Consider the following 11,414-nt stretch of genomic DNA (forward strand, 5'->3'; position numbering starts at 1 on the left):
CGGTCTGAGTTTCCACCATCTTCCAAAGATAAACGCAGAGCTGTTACCTGGTTGACACTGGCCAGATAAATAAATCCATCCAGAGCTTGCTTTAGTGCTGCTCTGAAAAAGCTAGGGCTTCCCCGGTCAGTTCTGTTTTCTCCTTTCCTGATCCCCATAATTCTCAGTGGTTCCTTTCTCCTGTTTATACCCCCATCCCTCCTTCCTCAAACCCCATGATTCACAGAATGCTCCGTTCCATTGTTATCCATTATTCCCAAACTCGCCCATATTCTTCTTTGCCCCTTGGAAGACATTTCTTTACCACCAGCTGCGACTAGACTCCCCCAAGCCCTGGGCTTTCCTGCAGCCTCTTGGCGATGGTTCCTAGCGGCACTCAGCTGATCAAGGGCTGCGGTTTCCATACTGGAATAAAGCTGGGGGAAGGAAACAAGGAATAAAAGATTAGGGTTTTGACAAGAACATTGTTACAGCAGTGAATGGTAAACACTGAAGGGATAAGTGCAGAAATGCAGAGCAGGAGAAAGCCGCTGTTAATGTGAATTGACGGGTCGGTGAGTTTAAAAAAAAAAGGTGTTGGAGACTATAGTACACATGTCACCCAGGAGGATGGGGACATGGTCAGAAAGGAGGAGGGCTGAGCAAGGATTCGGAGCCGGTTTGGGGCAATAACAAACCCCAAGTCACCCCCGGGAATGAGCAGCCAAGGGACATCAAGGAGCCCATCAGATGTGAGGAGGGCGTGGGGGCCCCGGTGTGGGATGGCCACGGACCTTCCCCAGGATGATGGCAGGACACGGGGTGGAAAGGAGCCAGGAGCTGGGTGCCGAAGTGTACAACGAACGAGGGGGATTCGATGGGGGAGAGCAGTTGGAGGGTGGCAGCGGTGGGGAGGCGGAGAGGGCGGTCGGATGAGCAGCAAGCCCTCTAAAGGAACGCCGCTTTAGACAAGAGGAAGGACGAAGAGTGCCGTGACAATGGCCAGGGGTGAAGGCCGGCCCCGAATCCTGACCGAGGCACGAGAGGAACGAGAAGCTTTCCCTTCACGGGCCTGAGGACCATGGGGCAGAGTTCTCTGGGGACAGGCTGGCAATGGGTAAGGGCGGGGTGGAGGGCAGGGAGCCAGGCAATGGCTCACCAGTCCCTCCAGGACCAGAAGAGTGTCTGAGCTGGAGAGCATTATGGGAAACTTGTCCTAAGAATAGCGCCCTAGGCTGATTTCTACTAGGTTCATCAATGGGACAGATGGGGTGATGAGCATAGTAAATTCAAAGATTTTTTTTTAAGTAATCTCTCCACCCAGCGTGGGGCTGAAATTTACAACCCCAAGGTTAAGAGTTGCACGCTTTAGGGTCGGAGCCAGCCAGGCGCCCCCAGCATGGTAAATTTAGTCCTGAGTGCAGGCTGAGGGCAGATGGCCATGGCCTTGGCATGACCACCATGGCAGAACCAAAGAGGTGGCAGCTGGAGGTTGTGAAGTGTGCTTCCTACAGTAGCTCCTTTGAAGGAGACCTGAGAGGCCACCACTACTGGTCATTTGGGGTTGAAAATGGCAGGGGTTAACTGATGAATGGATGAAGAAATTGTGGTTTATATACACAATGGAGTACTACATGGCAATGAGAAAGAACGAAATGTGGCCCTTTGTAGCAATGTGGATGGAACTGGAGAGTGTGATGCTAAGTGAAATAAGCCATACAGAGAAAGACAGATACCATATGTTTTCACTCTTATGTGGATCCTGAGAAACTTAACAGAAACCCATGGGGGGGGGAAGAAAAAAAAAAAGAGGTTAGAGTGGGAGAGAGCCAAAGCATAAGAGACTCTTAAAAACTGAGAACAAACTGAGGGTTGATGGGGGGTGGGAGGGTGGGTGATGGGTATTGAGGAGGGCACCTTTGGGGATGAGCACTGGGTGTTGTATGGAAACCAATTTGACAATAAATTTCATATAGGGGAAAAAAAAAAAAAGAAAATCTTCAACCAACCAAACAAACAAACAAAAATGGCAGGGGTTTCTGCATCCCAAACTGAAACAGTTTTAAGAGATGGCTCCAGGGGTGCCTGGCTGGCTCAGTCAGTAGAGCATGAGACTGTTGATCTTGGGGTCCTGAGTTCAAGCCCCACATTGGGCGTGAGGCTCAGTCATTGAGTGTCTGACTCTTGGTTTAGGCTCAGGTCATGATCTCAAAGTTTGTGAGTTCGGGCCCTGCATTGGGCTCTGTGCTGATGGTGCGGAGTCCGCGTGGAGTTCTCTCTCTCTTACTCTCTTTCTGCCCCTCCCCCGCTCGCGCTCTCTTTCTCTCTCAAAATAAATAAAAACTTAAAAATTACATATATATGTATAAATTAAATCTTCTTTTTTTTTTAACGTTTATTTATTATTTTTGGGACAGAGAGAGACAGAGCATGAACGGGGGAGGGGCAGAGAGAGAGGGAGACACAGAATCGGAAACAGGCTCCAGGCTCCGAGCCATCAGCCCAGAGCCCAACGCGGGGCTCGAACTCACGGACCGCGAGATCGTGACCTGGCTGAAGTCGGACACTTAACCGACTGCGCCACCCAGGCGCCCCTAAATTTTCTTAAAAAGACAAGCGTTGTCTCCAGAAGAAGCCATCTCACAGATGAGACAAGCCTGAGGCCCTAAAGTGTCTCTCAAGCATGTTCTTTCTCTAAAGGTTCTTTCCCAGGTAGCAGGTGCCGACCAAGCGGTGAAGACCAAATTACGACTGCCACCTTCCTATCAAAGCCACTGGCTCCACCTGGGCACCACTGAGTCGAGAGGCTAGGGGAAAGACGTAGCACAGAGACCCGTTTACCAAAAAAAACCTAATCTTTACCAGATTGGTGGCTGTAATTACACGCACAGTGGAACTGACTGCAAGTAAATGGACAGGAAACATCCTGGGGTTTTGAAGAAATTATACTGGCAAAGAAATTCCAAGCAGGGTGTGCTGAATCCCATGGTTGCTCAACCTCTGTCAGAATTCCTGAGCCCTGCACCCTGCGGCAGCAAGAAACAGGCTTCGGAAGCTGCCCTCCCCTGGAAGGGTACATATTTCATCTGTGGCCTGGGAGGGCAGAAGTCAAGAGCCTCCCTGAGGAGCTCCTCCTGGAGACGGAGACCAGGAGGGGCTAAATGGGCTCAGCCGGGCGCTGTGCACTCCTGCCCGTGGCCTCGACACAGACACGCTGTGTGCTGCCCTTGGGGAGGCTCAAGACGGGGCAGCTGGCATCCCCCCAGGGAGTTCTCCCAGCCAGAGGACCACAGATGAAAGGCACGGTCCTTTTACAACTCACGGTCACTGGCGCTATGCCATCACTTCTGCTGTTTGGTTCGTTAGCAGCAACCCCGTCCACAGTCCCGGAGGGTAATCGAGTTCTGTCACAGGTCTGACCCCCTCCCCCAAACTCAGGAAACTTCTAGCAGAAGCTTCTGCCCAACAGTCAATCTTACCCTTTAGAAACAAACTGACTGACTGACGGAACCGAGAAAGAAACATTTAAAAAAGACAACTGAGGGGCGCCTGGGTGGCGCAGTCGGTTAAGCGTCCGACTTCAACCAGGTCACGATCTCACGGTCCGTGAGTTCGAGCCCCGCGTCAGGCTCTGGGCTGATGGCTCAGAGCCTGGAGCCTGTTTTGGATTCTGTGTCTCCCTCTCTCTCTGCCCCTCCCCCGTTCATGCTCTGTCTCTTTCTGTCCCAAAAATAAATAAACGTTGAAAAAAAAAATTTTTTTTAATAAAAAATAAATAAAAAAATAAAAAAGACAACTGCTCAGAGGATCAGAAAGTGCCAGAAGTGCCCGACAGTTACCTCCATTTCATGATAACGTTAAAACTCCCCTCCGGATATTCATCCCAAACCCTAATAGGGAGTCAGGCTCTGGAAATTATTCTTCACAATCTTCTTATTTGTACAAATAAAGATGACCTTGTGAGACAACTCCCCCAGTATAGTCTCTGTCTATAACTCATAACTAACCAAGGGGCAGAACCATGAGGAGAAAAGTAGCAAAAAACTTGTGGGCATGTTTTTTAAACTACCACAGCTATTAACCATTATATTCTCATGATAGTTATTTTTAACGTTTATTTTTTTTTAATTTTTTCTTTAATGTTTGTTTATTTTTGAGACAGAGAGAGACAGAGCATGAACAGGAGAGGGACAGAGAGAGAGGGAGACACAGAATCTGAAACAGGCTCCAGGCTCTTAGCTGTCAGCACAGAGCCCGACGCGGGGCTCAAACTCACGGCCCATGAGATCATGACCTGAACCGAAGTCATGACCAAGCCACCCAGGCGCCCCTAACGTTTATTTATTTTTGAGAGAGAAAGAGACACAGAGTGACAGTGGGGGAAGTGCAGAGAGAGAGAGAGACACAGAACTCAAAGCAGGCTCCAGGCTCTGAGCTGTCAGCACAGAGCCCAATGCGGGGCTCGATCCCACAAGCTTCAAGATCATGACCTGAGCCGAAGTCGGCCGCCCAACCGACTGAGCCACCCAGGCGCCCCTAATAATAGTTTTTTGTTTTTTTTTTTTTAAATTCATTTACTTATTTTGAGAGAGAGAGAATCCCAAGCAGACTCCAAGCTGTCAGCACAGAGCGGACACAGGGCTCAAACTTACGAACCGTGAGATCATGACCTGAGTCAAAATTAAGAGATGCCTAACCAACTGAGCCACCCAGGTGCCCCTCTAATGATGGTTTTTTAAACATCTTCGGTTTGAAAGAATCTCAATTGTTAGTATTAGTAGGAGAGCTTAGCAAGGTGTCTAGAAACGAAAATGAAACATGAAAGTCAGCAGTGCTTCCATGCACCAGGAAGAGAAAATGCATTTTCTAAAAGGTGTCCTCTAGTCCGTGCACAGATAAATGGATAAAGAGGATGTGGCATGCATACACATGGAATATTACTCAGCCATAAAAAAGAATGAAGTCTTGCCATTTGCAACAATGGGGATGGAACTTGAGTGTATTATGCTAAGCGAAGTAAGCCAGCCAGAGAAAGACAGATACCAGTTGATTTCATTCATATGCGGAATTGAAGAAACAAAACAAAACAAAGGAACAAAGGAAAAAGAGACAAAAAACAGACTCTCCACTACAGAGAACAAACTGGTGGTTGCCAGAGGGCAGGTGGGGGGGGGATGGGGGGGTTACATGAAGGGGATTAATGAGCACACTTACCGTGATGGCCACCTGAGTAATGTACACAATTGTTGAATCACTATTTTGTACACCTGAAACTAATAGAACACTGTGTTATTTATACCGCAATTTTAAAAATAAGTAAATAAAAATTAAACCCAACTACCTCTGGAGTGCCTGGCTGGTTCAGCCTCCAACTCTTTTTTTTTTTTTTTTTAATTTTTTTTTTTTTAACGTTTATTTATTTTTGAGACAGAGAAAGACAGAGCATGAACGGGGGAGGGTCAGAGAGGGAGACACAGAATTGGAAGCAGGCTCCAGGCTCTGAGCCGTCAGCCCAGAGCCCGACGCGGGGCTCGAACTCACGGACCGCAAGATCATAACCTGAGCCGAAGTCGGCCGCTTAACCGACTGAGCCACCCAGGCGCCCCAGCCTCCAACTCTTGATTTGGGTTCAGATCATGATGTCACAGTTCATGAGACCCAGCCCCATGCGGGGGTTCTCTCTCTCTCTCTCTCTCTCTCTCTCTCTCTCTCTGCCGCTCCCTCAACCCTCACAAAATAAATAAATAAACTTTAAAAAAAACCTACCTCTCAAAAAATAATAATAATAAAATATGTCATTTGTAATAGGATCAAAACAGTTTTTTAATGGTGTGTTATTTTTTCTTAATTTTTTTTTAAAGTTTATTCATTTTTGACAGACAGAGCATGAGCAGGGGAGGGGCAGAGAGAGAGAGGGAGACATACAATCAGAAGCAGGCTCCAGGCTCCGGGCTGTCAGCCCAGAGCCCGACGCGGGGCTCGAACTCACAAGATCACGACCTGAGCCGAAGTTGGACGCTCAACCCACCGAGCCCCCCAGGCGCTGCTTGGTGTATTATTTTCCTAAGAATACTGTAATTGCCACAAACCGAGTGGCTTAAAGCGGTGGCTTAAGAGTGGCTTAGAGTGGCTTAAATCCATTCTCACAATTCAAGAGGATAGAAATCAGAAATGAAGGTGTCGGCAGGGCCATGCTCCCTCTGAAGTCTCAAGGAGAGAATCTTTCCTTGTCCCATCCGGCTTCTGGTGACTGTTGGCAATCCTTGGTGTTCCTTTGATCAGCTCAACAGAAGGCATTCTGATTCTTTTCCAAATTGGTCCAGTGCATCGAAGAAGTCTCATCAGGTGGGTCTGGTTGTCCTGGTGAAACTTAAGCAAGGAATTCAAAGTCAGAACAGGCAGAAAAGCCAGGACATTCCCGAAGAAGCAGATGGGGGGGGGGGGGGGGGGGGGGGGAGGCTTATCCTGCTTAACCAGATATCGGTACTTACTACAAAGCCTACTTAGTATAAAGTAATTAAGTCACTAGAGTAACAGCCCCAAGATGGACACTAATGGAACAGAATGCAGACATGCGACGAATTGACACAGTTGACACCTGACAGCTGTTACATCGCAGACTGGACGAAACGGATAAAATATTCAGTAATCAGGGCCGGGATAACTGGGCACACACGGGGGGAAAACCACTAGTAGATCCCCGCCTCGAAATGTGTTTCTAGGTGGATTGCCCACGACCATGAGAAAACCAACATCAAGGCTTTTAGAAGAGAGTATATGACCTCAGGGAGGTCAAGGATTTCTTCTTTTCTTAAATTTGTTTTAATGTTTATTTTTGAGAGAGAGAGAGAGAGAGACTGAGTAGGAGCGGAGGAGGGGCACAGAGAGAGGGAGACACAGAATCCGAAGCAGGCTCCGGCTCTGAGCTGTCAGCACAGAGCCCGACGCGGGGCTCGAACCCACGAACCGTGAGATCATGACGGATCAAGTCGGATGCTCAACCGACTGGGCCACCCAGGCGCCCCAAGCATTTCTTAAAATAAAACCGGGGGGGGCGGGGAAGCATAAAAGGAAACCTTGATATTTTGTCTTCATCAAAATTAAAACACTAACTTGTACAAGGATGTTTGGAGCAGCATCACTCATACTAGCCAAAGGGTAGAGACACCGCCAGTGGCCACCAATGGATGAACAGATAAACGAATTGTGGCACGTTCGTGAAATACTTTTTGGCCCGAACAAGGAATCAAGTGCTGATACATGCTACAACTTGGATGAAGCTCGAAAATATTATGCAAAGTGAAAAAACCCAGACACAAAAGGCCACACAGTGTAGCATTCTTTTTTTAAAAAAAATTTTTAAGTTTATTTATTTATTTTTAGTAAATCTCTACACCAACGTGGAGCCCTAACTCATCACCCCGAGATTAAGGATCGCATGCTCTTCCCACCGAGCCAGCCAGTGCCTCTGTATGATCCCTTTTATATATTTATTTATTTTAATGTTTATTTATTTTTGAGAGGGAGAGACAGAGCACAGTGGGGGAGGGGCAGAGAGAGAGAGGGAGACACAGAATGGGAAGCAGGCTCCGGGCTCTGAGCTGTCAGCACAGAGCCCGACGTGAGGCTCAAACTCACAAACCGTGAGATCATGACCTCAGCCGAAGTCAGAGGCTTAACCAGCTGAGCCACCCAGGCGCCGCTATTCCTTTTATATGATGTGATGGACCAAACTGTGTTCCCCCAAATTTATATGCTGACGTCCTAATTCCCATCGTGACTGTGTTCGGAGACAGGACCTTTGTTTTAGTCCATTGTAGCTGTCGTGACAAAATACCACAGACTGGGGGGTGCTTATAAGCAACAGAAATTTATTTCTCACAGTTCGTAGATTTGAAATAATCTAATGATAAATCATCAGCACTCGTAGTAGAGTTTAGCAAGGTTTCTAGAAACAAAAATGGCTGTAAATCCAAGATCAAGACACCCACATGGCTGAACTCTGGTGAGGGCTCTCTTCCTGGTTGATAGCAGCCGGGGACTTCTTGCTGAGCCCTCACAGGGCACAAGGAGAAGGCCAAGGCTTTGGGGAGTACCGTGGGGGTCCCTTTTATAAGAGCATTAATCCCAGTCATGGGGGGCTCCACCGTCATGACCTAAGCCCTCCCAAAGGCCCCCCTTCTAACACCATCACATCAGGCCTTAGGATTTCAACATATGAATTTGGCAGGGGTGGGTGGGGCGGACACAACATTCAGATCATAGTAGCCTTTAAAGAAGTAATAAAGGTGAAATGAGGTCACAGGGGTGGAATACTAAGCCAACAGGACTGGTGTCCTTATAGAAAGAGGAAGAGACACCAGGGATGCTCAGTGAGCACAGAAAAGACCATGCTAGGACACAGTGGCGAGGTGGCCATTTGCGTGCGAGCCAGGGACAGAGGCCCAGAAGAACCCAAATCTGCCAACACCTTGACCGTGGACTGCCAGCCTCCCGAACTGGGAGAAAATACATCTCTGTTGTTTAAACTCACCCATTCTGTGGTATATCGTGGAAGCCTCAGCAGAGGAGTGCGTATGATATACCAAGAACAGGCAAATCCGTGGAGACAGAAGGGAGATTGATGGTGGCCAGGGGGTGAGGGGAGGGAGGCTGCGGGGCGATCACTGAGTGGCACTGGGGGAGCATTGAAAAAATTTTAAAACTAGAGAAAGCTGGCGGTAGTATAACACTGTGAATACACGAAATATCACTGAATTGTGCACTTTATGGAGATTTAGTTATATATTACATGAATTTCGCCTCAAGTTTGTTTTAAACACTAGAGCATTCAGCCTGGGGGGCTCAGTCGGTTAAACGTCTGACTTTGGCTCAGATCATGATCTCACGGTTTGTGAGTTCGAGCCCTGCGTCGGGCTCTGTGCTGACAGCTCGGAGCCTGGAACCTGCTTTGGATTCTGTGTCTCCCTCCCTCTGCCCCTTCCCTGCTCATGCTCTCTCTCGGTCTCTCAAAAGTGAATAAACATTAAAAATAATTTTTTTCTTTTAATGTTTATTTATTTTGAGAGAGAAAGCATGTGAGCAGGAGAGGAGGAGGAGAGAGAGAGAGAGAGAGAGAGAGAGAGAGGAGAGAATCCCAAGCAGGCTCCATGCTACCAGCACAGACACAAGGCTGATCCTACAATCCTGGGATCATGACCTGAGCCAAAATCAGGAGCAGATACTCAAATGACGGAGGCACGCAGGCACCCCACGTTTAAAAGATTTTGTATTTTATTCCAAAAATTTTTTTTAGTGTTTATTTTTCAGAGAGAGAGAGAGAGACAGAGCACTAGCAGGGGAGGGGCAGACAGAGAGGAAGACACAGAATCCAAAGCAGGTTCCAGGCTCTGAGCTGTTACCACGGAGCCTGACTTGGAGCTCCAACCCATGAACCGTGACATCATGACCTGAGCCAAGGTCGGACACTTAACCGACTGAGCCACCCAGGTGCCCCAAGATATGTTTTAAAATTTTTTTTAATGTTTATTTATTTTTGAGACAATGCGAGAGACAGAGTGCAAGCGGCAGAGGGGCAGACAGAGGGAGACACAGAATCCAAAGCGGGCTCCAGGCTCTGAGCTGTCAGCACAGAGCCCGATGCAGGGTTCGAACTCACGAACCGCGAGACCATGACCTGAGCCGAAGTCGGACGTTTAACTGACTGAGCCACTCGGGCGCCCCAGCCCCAAAATATTTTTTAAACTAAAATCTTATGTTTATCAAAGGAACCTTAATCAGAGTGGGAAGTTAAGCCCGCACTCTCTGTTGCTATCTTCTCTATTTTTCTATATACCTAAAACTGTTCTAAAACATAAAGTCTATTTTCAAAAAAAAAGTCAACCCTCAGCTGGGAGAAGATATTTTCAACGCTTATCCTGGCGGGGGCGGCGGGAGAGACTCTAAATTGTATGAACAGAGCTCAAAGGATAATAAGGTTGTGACAAGTCCTGAAGGATCTTTATCCACTTTCCCCCATCCTTAGGCTCACGACTGACTTTTTCCTAACTTCATGTAAACGTCCTGTGGACTAAGTTCCAGGCCCCACTCACAACCAGACCTCTCCGACACTAGTTTTCTACTGATGCTATAAGAAACTACCACAAGTCTAGGGGCTCAAGTCAATACAATTTATTATCAGTGTTCTGAATGTCAGACCTTAGCGGGTTTCTCTGCTCTGGGTCTGGCAAGAACAAAATCAAGGGGTCGGGTGACTGACCAGGAGGCCCTAGGAAGGAACTACTTCCAAGCTCATTCACCGTGTGGGCAGAATCCAGTTCTTTCGTGTTGTAGGACTGAGGTCCCTGCTTCCCTGCTGGCTGACAGCTGGGGGCCACCCTTAGTTCCTCCGTGCCTCTCTCTTGTCCTTGCACCCGGCCGCTTGCAACTCAGCACCAGCAGTCCTTTTCAGGCTTGAGATTTGCCCAAAGTCTCCCAGCCAGCATATCAGGAAGCTGGGGTCCAAATCCGGGATCTAATTCCAGCGCTTTGCCCACAACCACCAGAGACACACGGTCTACTAACAATACCATTTGCCACTGTCCGATGGTTTCATCAAGTCTGCAATGGGCCTTGACGCCATTTCCCCCCTAATCCTTTGAATAACCCTGACAGCTTTCAAAAGTGGACCTACTCGCTCCATCTGATCACTGGAAAGCTCAGTCCCAAACAGGCAGCACTCAGGCAGGCAGGATCCCCCAGTCTTTCCTTTTAGCCCGTCCCGGGGGCCACAGGCCTAGAACATAAAGTCACCCACTTATCGCCTCCCCCGTCCCCCCCCCCCCAGATAGTGTAAGGGAAAACAAATTATCGAAACCCTGCTGGGTGGCAGGCCTTGAGAGCAGTGTGGGGACAAAGTGGGGGCGGTGGGGCGGGGGGGACCGACTGCAGCCCGGTGTTCCGGGAAAGTGCATCTCTGGGGCCAAAAACTCATTTTTGCAAGGGTTAAAACCTATGCCGCGAAACCCCTACCTCCTGAAGACCTGACCCCAGGTCCTCGACAGAGAAGAGCCGCGAAACCCCTACCTCCTGAAGACCTGACCCCAGGTCCTCGACAGAGAAGAGCCACGACCGGGGCGGGGGGGGGGAGGGGAGAGGCGAAGGTGCACAACTGCGCGCGTGCGCGCGCGCCACCCCCCAAGCACGCGGCCGGGGAGCCCAGGGGGCGTGGCCGTAAAGGGCTTCGGGCTCTGTCGCGAAAGGGGCTGCGAGGGCGCCGGGCGCTGGTGGGCGGCGGGGAGGCCAAGTGGGACGTGGCTTTCGCTCTTTAAGGGGAGAAGTTGGGGGAAAGTTCTGTTTAAGAGGAGACAAAACTCCGAGCCCGCCGCTCGCCTCGGCGGCGCTCCCGCCGAGCTCGGCCCCGCACCTGGCGCTCGCGGCCGGCCGGCATCCAGACC

The 11,414-nt window shown here is 49.2% G+C and overlaps 1 long non-coding RNA gene across 3 annotated transcripts in view; it reads right to left on the reverse strand.

The window, feature by feature from the left end:
• Positions 1-288: 288 nt before the first annotated feature.
• Positions 289-11,414, reverse strand: part of LOC121038699 (uncharacterized) — a 22,900-nt gene continuing 11,774 nt past the window's right edge. For 2 of the 3 annotated variants that reach the window (XR_005794453.1, XR_005794455.1), the window contains exons 2-4: positions 6,127-6,348; positions 5,194-5,252; positions 289-416 (exon numbers count right to left, since the gene is read on the reverse strand). This is a non-coding gene — a long non-coding RNA (uncharacterized LOC121038699). Of the gene's footprint in view, positions 417-5,193; positions 5,253-6,126; positions 6,349-10,237; positions 10,802-11,414 lie in introns of those variants that run through there. The other variant, XR_005794457.1, reaches the window with a different exon arrangement.

Source organism: Herpailurus yagouaroundi, unplaced genomic scaffold (genome assembly GCF_014898765.1).
Source record: "Herpailurus yagouaroundi ecotype Mexico unplaced genomic scaffold, PumYag 28, whole genome shotgun sequence".
In the NCBI taxonomy this organism is placed as follows: Eukaryota; Metazoa; Chordata; class Mammalia; order Carnivora; family Felidae; genus Herpailurus; species Herpailurus yagouaroundi.